At 35.7% G+C, this 13,684-nt stretch overlaps 1 pseudogene across 1 annotated transcript in view; it reads right to left on the bottom strand.

The window, feature by feature from the left end:
- Positions 1-10,512, bottom strand: part of LOC306652477 (flavin-containing monooxygenase 5-like) — a 518,541-nt pseudogene extending 508,029 nt beyond the window's left edge. The window contains exons 1-7 of the transcript XR_013766676.1: positions 10,438-10,512; positions 10,275-10,335; positions 9,884-10,061; positions 4,503-4,692; positions 2,440-2,602; positions 1,652-1,787; positions 259-455 (exon numbers count right to left, since the gene is read on the bottom strand). The product of XR_013766676.1 is annotated as a flavin-containing monooxygenase 5-like (transcript). The remainder of the gene's footprint in view (positions 1-258; positions 456-1,651; positions 1,788-2,439; positions 2,603-4,502; positions 4,693-9,883; positions 10,062-10,274; positions 10,336-10,437) is intronic.
- Positions 10,513-13,684: the final 3,172 nt, after the last annotated feature.

Raw genomic sequence — 13,684 nt, 5'->3', positions numbered from 1 at the left:
TTGTTGTTGTTGAGCACAATATAAAAAGAACTGATACCTGACAGAATAAGAAAATGGTTAATGGCAATGCGAATAAGTGACAGAAATCCTTTAGATCAGCAGATCTTGGTCTTCTGTGGTTGATAAGGTAAAAATTTAATTTCAGATTCTCTGGGTTGTCTTAATGTATGGGTTGAGATAGTTCTGTTAGCCTGTGTGAACAATTCTTGTTCTTGTATCTTAGCCAATACCAACTCCATTCCCATCCTGAGAACATACCTGTGTTTAGGTTTCAGGCCAAACTTCATGATCAAATCTTTGATACATACTTTTTCCAAAAATTTATTTGTTAATGCTTGGCCACATATCTTTGATATAAGATGTTTAAGTTGAGAAAAGTATAACACATCAAAAGGATATCTATGGTCCCCTACATGATTCAGGATCCAAGCACCACTCCTGGTGTTGAGGAATAACTAAGGCATGGAATATATTGTTTACTGTCATCATTCTGGCTCATAATCTGAAAGCACTCCCACTTTATTCAAGATTAAGCTCAATCTCACTAGTGTGGCATTTTAGTTCTGTACAATCTTTTTAAAAAATTTCCTGCCATTTTCCTTCCCACTGTCCAAGAATATATCTCACTGTGATCCACCACTATGTTTTTGTTTAAAGTTAATGTGCTTGAAAAGTTCTTCTCTTTTAAATTCTCCTCAGCCCATTCATTTTCAAGATCCAGATAAATTTGGCTTCCTCTATGAGAATACCACTGACCTTTAAGGCTGAGAATTCCCTCTCCATCCTCTGAACTTCACTAGTACTTACAAACAATAGGACTCATGAGAAATCATGGAATAGGCTCAGCTCAGTGGCACATGCCTATAATCCCAGTGGCTCCAGAGGCTGAGGCTGGAGGATCATGAGTTCAAAGTCAGCCACAGCAATTTAGCAAGGCCCTAATCACCACAGTGAGACCCTGTATCTAAATAAAATATAAAAAGGGCTGTGGAAGTTGCTCAGTGGGTAAGTGCTGATATCTATATGTTTTTGGGAAGATTAGATTGCTTCTTTTCTTTTTCCATTTGAGGGGCAAAAGGGAAACTCACCCACCATCCAGTTAAGTAAAAATTTTTAATTACCAAAATGTGCCTTCCTTTATATGAGAACATGGCATTTCTTTTGGCCAATGGAAAATTCACACTCTCAATATTGCATTTACACAACCTCTTCCAGAAAATATCTGGTCTTCATCAAATCCAAGAAGAGGCTAACTAGGATTCTTTAAAAATTTTTTTTTGTAGTTGTAGATGGACAGTATGCCTTTGTTTTATTTATTTTTCTGTGATGCTAAGGATGGAACCCAGTGCTTCACACATGCCAGGCCAGCACTTTGCCACTGAGCTACAACCCCAGCCCTAACTGGGACTCTGAGTGCAGCCTGAAGCAGTGAACTTATTCCTTAGTATAAAGCCAACTGAATAGTGGAACTCTAACCAGTAATCATGCCCCTCCATTAGCATCAATCATGATGCCAATTGAAGCAATGAAATCAAACCTCATATTTGCCACTGCTATTGATGGGCTATGTGCAGTCATCCATACTCTGTTGGGTCTACCTTCTTGATAAGACTGAAGATAGAATCAAGCAAAGTAAATCATTGACTCAAACCTGCTTGGCTGTTTAGCTAATCTCTGCAACAAGATCTCCTCCAGAATTCCCAACAATAATACTCATTTTCCAGCAAATGCTTCTGGGTTTTTATAGTCTTGACTATAGAAGTACTGTCCTTTGAACTTCTCAATTCCTGCAAAAGAACAGAAAATAATTTTTTAATGATAGTTTATATGATGGATATCATTTTAAAATCATTTTTTGTAGAATTTAAAGTTGAAGCATGTATTCTCCATATGATCTCCCTTTATTCAGCTATTCTTGTCATTCTGAATACTTTTGCTTATTTTTTCTTCCATAGCCCCAGAATAGTAACTTGTGATTACTTTGTCATAAGTAGTTTGTATTTCGTATTTGCAGACTCACAAACACAAACTGACTCAGAAAACTGCCATTCTCTTTTGTCTTTTCATTCCCTTAGATACATACTCCCATTTCAATTGGAGTATATATGTTGCTGTATACTCTAGGATATACACAAAGTGCATTTTTAAAAAAAAAGAAAATTCAGGCCCCAAAATGAAACTAAATTATTCAAGCTTTCATTTAAAACTTAGAAACTCAATATTTGTTTGTTTCCTCAATCACTAAAAAATTTCACATCTGAACCAATGCTGGGTAAGAGTTCCACAGTCTTTCTTTTAGATCCTTAAGAAGACCAAAGTCATTGTGAAACTAAATACAATCATGCTCTACTTGTCAGAAATACATGGACCAGAACCTTCTATTCCTTAGTGTCAAAGGCATGGCTTAAGGGTCATCCTCCTTTCTGGTAGGTCACTCACCTGGAAAGCTTTTCAGGGGTAAGTGAGCATTAGTGTGATGGCCAGTGCAAACCATGACTCCCTCAAACACATTAACCTTCCTTTTCCCTTTACACTCAATGACCAACTCCCATTTGCCTGAACTAGAAAAATCAGACCTCTTCTTCACACTGTACACAGTGGCATGAAATAAAAGTCCACATACAAAGGGGAGTGTAACTGTAGCAGTTAGAGTGTATATCTTACCAGACATGACTTATCCTGCAAAATGTTACACAAAATGTTGATACCACAGGTACCATCACATCATTAGGGTCCTTGCAAGAATATTTGATTTTAATACTCTATAAAGAACAGTTTTGTTTGAGGTTGTGGTCCGAGTGAGAAGACTTCTATAAGGCAGATAAAGTAAAATGGAGTAGACAGACTAATGTACTCTTCTGTGCCTATAGAAAAGTAGGATTTGTGAGGATTTTTACTCTCTGCCTTAAGACATTGTAGCACCTAAATAAATCCTGAAGTTCTCCTGTACTACTGTGACACTCCGTGCACTAAACACCTATTCCTCCACTAACCCCAGACATCCCCAAATGCTCTGATGTCTTCTGACAGCCAAATCCTGTTCTCTTTGACTAATCTCAAACTTGTGACTATGAGGTTCCCTTTCAAGTTAAAGCAGAAAAATATTTCAGTGGCTCTTATTTTTTTAAAGAAATCTCTCTTTGCCTTTTACATATGACCACTTTACAAGTAATTATAGAGAAAGAGGCTGTGAGATAGGGGAATCAGTGGTATAATTTTTATTTAAAAAAAGCAATAAATATGGGTTACTCTTCCAGCCTAAAGAAACATCAAGAATGCCTTCCAATGAGCTTGTAGGGCCTTGGCTATAATGTCTTGGTTGAATAATAGAAACACTAAACTTTCACCACCCTGTACTATATATAGTTCCTGTCATGTGTTTTTCAACAAGCTGTTGCTTCTACTTGGATCATCCTTTTATTCCTTCTTCATTTGGTAGACTCCTTTCTACTCAAGACTCAGCTTGGACATTATCTTCTCTAAAAATCTTTCCTGCTACTTGATACCTCTTCCCTGATGGGTTAAACATCCCTCTCTGAGGTGCAATGTATAGATCTCTATAGCACTTATCACTTGGTTTATTACTTATATGTATAATAATAATTTTCTTCATTTTTCTGTGTCTTTAAACACAGATACTTAGTTAAGTTACTTTATTTTTTTTGTCTTTACATCATGACTGCTTAGTACAGTAACAAACTTGTTCAAGAACTGTCACTTAGGTCAGAGATGCACCACCTGGCTGTAAATGACTGGCTTTGAAAATTGTCACCAGATGTTACCATTTTATTATTGGTGATAAACAGAAAAAGGCAGAAGGTTTGGGTCAGGTGATTTGTCTGTTTATGATCAGGATTATAAATTAAGGGAAAATCACAGCAGACTTTAGAGAAGGAAGGAATCAAACCAAAAGTCATAAAGTGCAATCATCTTCTTTTACATAAAAAGAAAATTATGATACATTGAAGTTGAGAAGCTAACTCATCTCAGGTCACAAGTTAATTAGTGGTAAGAAAAAGAGCCAGAATTTGGGGTTTTGATTCCTAATTCGGTATCTACGCTCTCCACTGGTTTTAACTTCTTTGTTTCCTCAATATCTTCCCAGTCACTAGGTACTTCACCAGGTTGTTTTGGTGATCACATAAAGTAACATATTTAAAAGTGCCTCAGACAGTATAAAAGAATAAAGCAGTAATGGAAAATTTGTGGAACCAGAAATATTTAAAGTTCCCATTCCTATTCATTCCCCTCATTTCCTTTATTGTAAATAGAGTGTGAAATGAAGATAATGAAAATACTGGTGGCAGGTATCTTTCCGTATCTGCAGCCAAAATATATGAGAGACCTTCCCAGGAGTATTTTAGGGAGAGAACAAAGAGTGGAGTGTTTGTACTTGAGCATATCAAGCTTATATTTACACATAAGCACTGGTAAATAAAACCACATTATTCATTTACTTGATGAAGAACTTCAAACACAAAGACACTGAAAAAACTGCCTACCTTGAACTGGATATACTTTAAAAGGTTGAAGTCTTTGTTATACATCCTGAAATACTTGAGGACCTGGGAATTGTACATGAAGTTAAGATAATGATCTAGGATGCTGTAAGTCACTGAAGCACATCATCTCCTTAGAAGTATTGATGATCACCAATTTGTAAATACTGACTCTCCCTTCTTCAGGACTTTCCTGCAGTAAATTAGAAATATTCACGGCAACTTGAGAACTAATTTCATGATTTACAAATAGCCAGTGAACAGTTGAAAATTTCCTGAAATAAATGCAATTCAAACAAATGACACAAATACACCACCTCCACACATCTTCCAGTACTTGTACCTCTGTGTAGTTCCTTCCCCTTGAATATCAGTATCTATATGACTTGCTCTTGACCAACAGTATACCGTCAAAATGGCACTGAATGACTTTCAATGCTAAGTTATAAGTAGCCTTGCAGCTTCCACCTAGGTGTCTTAGAAGGCTCTCTTTGGTGGAACCCAGAAGCCATGAAAGAAGTTAGCTTTTGTAGCTGTGACCCAAATACTTGACAATGAGAAAGAATTCCTTTGGCTCATGGATTCATAGGTTTCAGCTCCACTGCTTTTGCTTTCAGGTAAGGTGAAACTCATGGTGGAAGGGTATGGCAGAGGAAAGCTTCTCTGCTCATGGTAACCAGAAAGCAGGGTTTGGAGGAAGAGGCCCAGGACAAGATAGAGTCCCCAAGTGTAACTCCCCCTGAATCCGTGATCTGCTTTTCAACCATGTCCCACCTGCCTACATTTTCTACCACTGCCTAGTAATTTATTCAGTTGTCAATGAATTAATCCATTGATGATGTCAGAACACTAATGAGTGAATCACTTTCCAAAAGACCCGCCTCTGGACAATGCTGCATTGGATACCAAGACTTGAACATATGGATTTATGGGGATATTCTAAATATTTGCTGTAAAAACTCCAACTACATTGAGACCACAATACTGTTAGGAAGACCAAGCTAGGCATATGGAAGAAAATATCTAGGATAGAGAAATATTCAAATCTCTCCCAGAAATTCTAGCTATCCCACGTAAAGTTCTAAATATGTGAACAAAGTAGTCATATCAAATTCAGTCTTAGCACTCATTGGCTGGCAATCACAAGAAATTCCAAGTGAGAACTTCCCAGCTGAATGAATAAGTCTCAAGAATTTTCATATATATTGAGACATTGCTCTCAAGAAAATGTACTAAGTCTCTTTCCAATGTAAGTTATTTACCCATTGTTTTTATTGCTGGATAACAGTCATTTAAATGAGTAAAAATGAGTTAGATCAAAATATACTAGGGAGAGTATAAGTTAGTACAATATTTTCTGAGTAACTTTGCAATATATGTAAAAATCCATGAAATTTACATAGCTTTTTAAAGAAATATTCAGACTTGCAAACAAAGATTATTGTTAAAGGATGTTACTGTCAGCATTATTCATAAAATAAAAAGAAAACAAGTGCAATGCTTAAGATAAAACCACTGAAATTTGAGGACCACTGTTCTAGATCGTTTTGACCCAAAGTATGGTCTGTGGACCAGCACAAATGGGATCACTAGGGACATTGTTAGAAATGCAGAATTTAGGCCCCTCCCAAGACTGATTGAATCTGAACTAACATAACAAAATCCACAACTGATACAGATGCACATGAAAACAAAGAAGCACTGGTTCAGATGACATTGATCCCTAATTCAGTGTCTTCCTTCCTACCACAAACTTGTTGCTTCCTCAAAAATTTCCAACTAATTACTTCATGGGGTTAAGTTGGTAATCCAATAAAATAATGCAATATGAATCTAGCCTATTATTCTGTCATGGAAATTTCACAAACCACAGGTTTTCAAATCTATTACATTTAATTTTTTTTGATTATAATAAAACCAAATTAACCAATTTGGACCCTCTCCTTCCTTTGTATTACAGAAATGAATAAGTATTAGGAGAGTAGTATTACAAAACATTAAATATCCACAAAACAGAGTGTTGGATTTGTCCACATTCAGGATTATTTTCCTCCCAATTCTTATTAAAGAATTATTTAGTCTAGGAATCCAAAATTGATCATACTCATTTGTTTTCCTCATAATTATTTCTTTCTGACTACTAATAAGGTTTTCAGGAGTCCTCTTTCAAGTCTTATTTATTTTACCTATCTCAACCAAAGTATCCATTTAAGGTGTGGTTGTTACTATATCTCTGCCCTAATTAACATTTTAACTGTTCATATTTCCTATATTACCTAGCAGAGAGCTTTATTGGGACTCCAGATCAACACAACCAGAATCTCATGAATGGACTGACATCATTGTTTGTAAATGTTCTCCCAGTGATTAATTCTTAAATATGTAGTAAATGTGTAAAACTATACACTTTTAAGTGTTTTTCAATCCATTTATTGTCTTATTCTCCTTTTTACCATTTTTTTGAGAAATGAGGAGTTTAAAAATTATGTTTTTTTAAAAAACATATTTTATTAAAGGGTATATATTATTTAATTTTCTGATTAAACAGTAATAGTTACATTTTATATTATATTGTGCCCACATGGCATCGATTTGTTTATCTGTCTATACTTTAAAACTTTACTATGTGAAACAGTTATCTGATCATCAGCATAAATATCACTTAGGGCTTGTCAGAAATGGAGAATTTTGTTGTATGCCAAATTAATTCATGAGAACCTCCAGTAAATCATGTGAACATTAAAGTTTGAAAAGCAGTTTAGCATGCTTTAATAATTTTTAGATATGCAGTTTGACTAAAAAAATTAAGATTATTTCATAGCATCTAGTACTTATTAAATCCTTAGCATTTTGAAAAAATTTATTAACTTTTCAAGTAATTTTATTTATAAGATAATATCAAAATAAACTGATATATATATCATATCACAATCTACTTTCTACCATCAATCTTACTCAATGTTAATGAAGAATTCAAGAATTGATTGAAATTAATATCTTGAGAGCTCATATAATTATCATTAGAAGGTGTTCAGCTGTACAAGGAGAAGACAATACCAGTTTGGTAGGTGGAACATGATCAGAAAATAGAAATGGTGGTGTCTGAGAAAACACTTGTTTGGCAGATAGAAAAATGAAAAAGGAATCATGATTGGAAAGTGCAAGTGGTACTACCTGAGAAGAACATAAAAATAAACTGAATCCCAGGAAATTATCATAAAAAATAGAAACCCTGAATTCCTAGTGTTCTTATTGGACACCTATCAGTGGAGGTACAATTTCAAAGTGCTTAGATCAATTCTACATATGAAACCTCTAACAAATTATAAAAAAAGCTTTGGGGGATGGAGTGACAAATAGACTCCAAATAATGATCATCGGACTGATAGAGTAGTACATCTCAGGAAAAAGTTCTCAAGATAACCACCAGAAGCATGCAAAATATGTTCAGTCCATTAAAGGATGTTTATAATATCTTAGTCTCCATAGCTATGTAACTGAAAAATGTGAAAAGGAGGGTCTGTAGCTCCACAAATATGCTTAGCAGCCACCCAGGACAGATTTCTTCTCATAAATCTATTTATTAAACATAAATATATTGGGTAGGAAATATATGCCAGCCATCATTCTTTGTTCTAGAATATAATAATGAACCATATTGGTATGTCTGTGTTAAGAAAAGTCAGAGAAGTTAGAGGATTATGATGAAACTTTATTTTTTTATAGAAGCAGTTTATAAGGTGTTGAAATTTTGCTCAGAGGATAAAAAAAAGAAATCCCCATGCTGTATAGTCAGCAGATTTAAACTTCAAATCCCTTTAGAGTTTAAAAACTACAAAACTGATAATCAGCAGAATAATGGCTACACTCCCAACATCATCCCTGCCCCAATTGATTTCCCAGCTGTTCAGTAATTTCCAAATGGCTAGGATGCTTAAGGAGACTCAAAATGTGGGGATCTCACTCTAGGCATGAAAAATAACTGACATGTAACCATATGTAGAGCTGTCACTTTTATAAGTGATTGATGTAATTATTCATTCACTTACTCCCTATGATTACTGTACAAAGGGGGTATTACTAGTATCTCTTCCTAAAGATTAAAAAACAGTGGGCAGAGAGGTTCAATGATTTGCCCAAGGCCATACGTCTTGTAAATGATAGTCTTTGAATCTGAAACAGTGCTCTTAACCTCTACACTAGGGTGTGACTGGATTTCAAGAGTAGAATTTTCTGTTACTAAAAATAAATTAGCAGGGTTTTCAGCCCATATATGATTATGATAAAGGTATAGGGATTTGCTAAGGGGGATCATTTTAGATCTGAATAAGACTATAGTCAGAATTAGTTCCCAAAATGGATCCATGATACAACACATTTGTTCAACTAAGAAATGTCATAAGGCCACTTTTAAGTAGCTGGCCAACACTGTGTTAGTTTTTATCATGTGAAATATACCTGTGACACCTCAATTCCATTCACTCCTTCAGAAAATGAGTTTAAAAGTAAACCAAGTTAGGGATCAATGAAGGTGACTGATATTTTCTGGCACTTAGGAAGGGTACCATTTAAATAGATGATATTGTAAATGGTTACTAACAAGTTGCAGGGTTGCAAGTGCATATTAAAACAATTTAACTTTAAAACTGAGTATGTGTAAAGACAAGAAAACCCATTTGCAGGTGTCCTCTACCCTCTTCTGGAAGACAAAGGACTTTGAACTTCTCTTTTTTTTTTTTTGCGGTACTGGGGATCGAACACAGGGCCTTGTGCTCGCGAGGCAAGCACTCTACCAGCTGAGCTATCTCCCCAGCCCTGAACTTCTCAAAGCAAGAAGTTTACAGCAAACAATACTATCAAATTTTATACCTTATTCAAGGACAAGAAATGTCAGAAAAATACCTGGATTTTTTTTAAATAAAAAAGTAATGTTGAAGATTGGAGGAGGATATTCCTGGAAGGAGTTGTTAGCAGGCAATTCTAGCTCATTTACCTTAAAGACATATCAGAAGCAACCACTCTACATTTTCTAATCCATTTGTGCTTTCTAATATACTTTGTTCTGTTACTCATCCTCCCTGCTTCACCAGATTGTTTCCTTCTTCTGAAAAACAGAAAAACTAATGAAATGAATATGTTGTCTGCAGTTTTCATAGAAAGTAGAAAAGGAAAAAAAGGGATATCTGCAATGCATTTTGCAGCCAACAGAGGTAAAGAGAAACCCTCATAAAATGTGGGGTGCAGGAGGGATGTTAAGAAGTCAACAGGCAGAATTTTATCAGGTTTAGTTACTGTCAAGCTCTCATATTACCTAACATGAGATAAAATGTTGCATGCACCCTTTACAGGGAGGGCTTCAAGTATTAAGGGACAAGGAGATTTACCTGATATCTACAAAGCCCTCCAATGTCATCAGTCCTTTCAAAGCAAACGGATTCCAAATCTTCATCCAGGCAGCACTTGGCAGAAGAGAGCCCACAGGCTTCACTCCCAATCACAGCAATTATTTTCTTGGTCATGGTCTCCAGAGGTCTTCACCTGGCTATGGCAATGTTACTTTTCCTAAATAAAGAATGACAAGAGACAGAAAGCACAAGTGTGTCAACAGTTTTTAAGAAAGACAATTGCCATGACACTCAATAAATGCTGTAACAAGAGGTGACTTTGGGAAAGCCAGATTTGGTTGCCCTCTTCAGAAGGAATCTTCTGCACAGAATAGGGCAGCCATGTTGCCTGCAGGACCCAGAGCTGAGAAGCTCCATAGTATTATCTTACTGTTTCCAGAAGTACCTGGCTGATTCTTCAACTGTGATCTGGAAGTTAATCTGAGTTTCTGCTGTAATAAAAGAAATATAAACTACAAAAGTACAAACAGTAGCAACAGTCAATGGGGAGGCACTGTTCTGTCCCACCTTCTTTCAGCCAACACCCCGCTCACTCATTGGCAGCAATTCTCCCTCTCTTAATGGGAAGAAATGTGGAGTAAATCTGCATTGGGCAAAAAACAAAAACAAAAATATCATCTACATCTTCTGTAGTTTTCAACTGCTCTTATAGGCAGTGCCGTTTTACTCCCTCTGGAGGCAGAATGGTCCTCTAATCTCTTTTGCTCCCCTACTCTCCACATTCACTTTTAACTTCCTGCTTTTCCCTTAACGTGACAAACTCGTACTAAAACAAAACTGTCAACAACTCCCAAGCTAGCTTGATAGAAATGCCAAAATACAGGACACCTTCCTTTCAGGAAATCTGTTCAAACAAGTAATCCTACCCCTTTCTCTACCTCCTCCCCACCATGTGCACTGGATCTTCAGATCCACACTACTGGTAGAATTTACTTTAAAATCCTCATGCATGTTTTAAACTACTTTTAAATGAACTATAGCTGTTTTCATTTCAACTACTTTAAATATGGTTACAAATAGATCTTTGGCTTGGAGAATTAGTTTACTCCATCAGGAAGATGGCTTCCTTGGACCAACCAACATATGGCCCGAATTACATAAAAATATAGGAAGCACATAATGGGGAACACATAGTGTCCACATCACCTAATGGGAGAATGAATGAAAAGAGGATCAAAGATGGAGATGTTTGTGTGTGCATAAATATGTATATGTATATATATAAATGTGTGTGTGTATATATGTATATATATGTATATATTTATATATGTATGTATATATGTAATAAAAAGGAATGCTTTAACTTTGGTGGGGGTATGAGAGAATGAACCTGGGGCACTTACCTACTGAGCCACAACCCATTATTTTTCATTTTGAGACAGGGTCTCACTAAGTTTCTTATGTCTTCACTACTTTTCTTAAGCTGTCTTTGAATTTATGATCCTCCTGCTTCAACATTCTGAGACACTGGGATTACAGGTGAGTGCCACAGCACTGGGCAGAATGTTTTAACTTTTTGATGTAGTTCTTTCAAAATTATTCATCAAAATATACTAATCTTTCAATGGACACATCAAGATGACCTAGTCAAGTAGTTCTTATTTTAAAAGAGCTGATATTTAATTTTGCTCTGAATTCTCTTCTCACTTTGTCCTGCAACACTTCCACTAAAGCCTTTATTTAACTAGTGTCTGTCCTCACATATTACCACCAGAAAGAATGCCTTTTGTCACCAAGTACCTTTCCGTTTGTGTAATGCTACTTTCTCCTTGAAAGATAAAGCAATGTTCTTTTTTCAGTTAACTAAATCTCCTTTGAGATTTTAGAATAATTAGTTTCCCATTCCATCCCTCCTAAGACCTATGATAGTGGAAGGGCCAAGGGATACTTAAGAACAGGACATCTCATCTACAACCATCCAGGTTATATTAAACCATGGTTTGTCAGGTGTTGGAGAACACAGATGGTATTCTTTCTGTTAATGAATCACCAGGCCACAAGGAGCTACAACTGAATCTGAGAGACAACTGCATGTCACCCAGACATACAATTCAAGTTGGGTGCAGTAGCCAGATGGGTTTGGAACTGTCATATTTGGGGTAGGAATGAGCCTATCAAGAGCAGAATTAACATTGAATTTTAGTGGCTAGACAAGAAGCAGACAAGGCTAGGTACTCAGTAAAATATTTTCTCCTCCTCTTACAATATCATATACCCTTTGGAATGGGGCTGCTCAAAGAAGAACTTTATTTTCCTCCTTCTCCTTTAAGCTATGTGTAAATTTATGATCAAGTTATCACTAAGGAACATAAGAAGAGAAAATGTGAGCAACATCTACTTAACCTGTGAGGAGTATACTATTTTGAAAATATTAATAGCACAAAACAAGCATAAAAAATGTTCAACATCTCTAGTGATTAGAGAAATACAAATTAAAATGACATTAAGAGTTCATCTCACTCCTGCCAGAAAAAATAATTATCAAGGATACAAGTAAGAGTAAATGTTGGCAAGGATATGGTGAAAAGTGTTTACTCGTACATTGCTGGGGGGACTGCAAACTGGTGCAACCACTCTGGAAAGCAATATGGAGATTCCTCAGAAAACTTGGACTATGACCACCATTTGACCCAGTTATCCCACTCCTAGATTTAAACCCAAAGACTTAAAATAACATACTATGGTGACACAGCCACATCCATGTATATAGCAGCTCAATTCACAATAGTAAACTATGTAACCAAAGTACATATCCTTCAACAGATGAATGGATAAAAAATGTAGTATATATACACAATGGAATATTACTGAGCATAAAGAAGAATGAAATTATGGCATTTGCAAATAAATGGTCAGAAATGGAGACTATCATACTAAGTGAAATAAGCCAATCCCAAAAAACCAAAGGCTGAACATCCCTCTGATATGCAGATGCTAACACAATAAGGTGGGGGAAGGGAAAAATAGAAGAATATTTAGATAAAGGAGAATGAAGGAAAGGGAGGGAAATGAGAATAGGAAAGACAGTAAAATGAATTGAACATAACTTTCCTATGTTCACAAATGAATTCATGACCAATGTAACTCTGCATCATGCACAAGCACAAGGATGGAAAGTTATACTCCATGTATGTATAATATGCCAGAATACATTCTAGTGTCATGTATAACTAAACATAACAAAATATTAAATTAAAAATAAAGAAAATATTAATAGCAAATAATTTCCCAAACAATAAGTGCAACTCAAGGTGATGAGGGCCAAACACATATGCAAGATAGCCATTGAATTAAAAAACAGTTACCTTTATCTTATTAGCAGAAGACCTAAGGTGGAGACTTAACATGGAAAGGAGATATGGGACTCATAAAGAGGCATGATGAATGAGAATGCAGGCACAACTCTAGTTCCACCTCTACAGGTGATGATATTAAGACACACATGCATAATCTATACACATACACTTTTTGAAATGATATGAATTCATATTTTCATGGACGTTTAGGAAAAATTTTAATCACTATGGCACTTATTTGATTTATATAGCTTTCATAGCTGTCAGAAGGAACAATATAAGCAGGCACATTCAACTCAAACATCATGTTTGGAATGTTCATAAACATTCCAAAAGAAAGCACATGGGTTCTGTCCATTGAAAGACTCAGAAAGTCACATGACTAAGGGTCTGGATGCACAGTTATTCTATAGGGGAGAAGAGGGAGTGTTGGGAATAGGAATACAATCTACCAAATTTGGTTTTGCATGAACTATAATTGAGT

The sequence above is a fragment of the Sciurus vulgaris genome, assembly GCF_902686455.1.
Source record: "Sciurus vulgaris genome assembly, contig: HiC_scaffold_238_arrow_ctg1, whole genome shotgun sequence".
Classification (NCBI taxonomy): Eukaryota; Metazoa; Chordata; class Mammalia; order Rodentia; family Sciuridae; genus Sciurus; species Sciurus vulgaris.
Note: the sequence above shows the minus strand (reverse complement) of the source record. Positions and strands in the feature narration are given on the sequence as shown.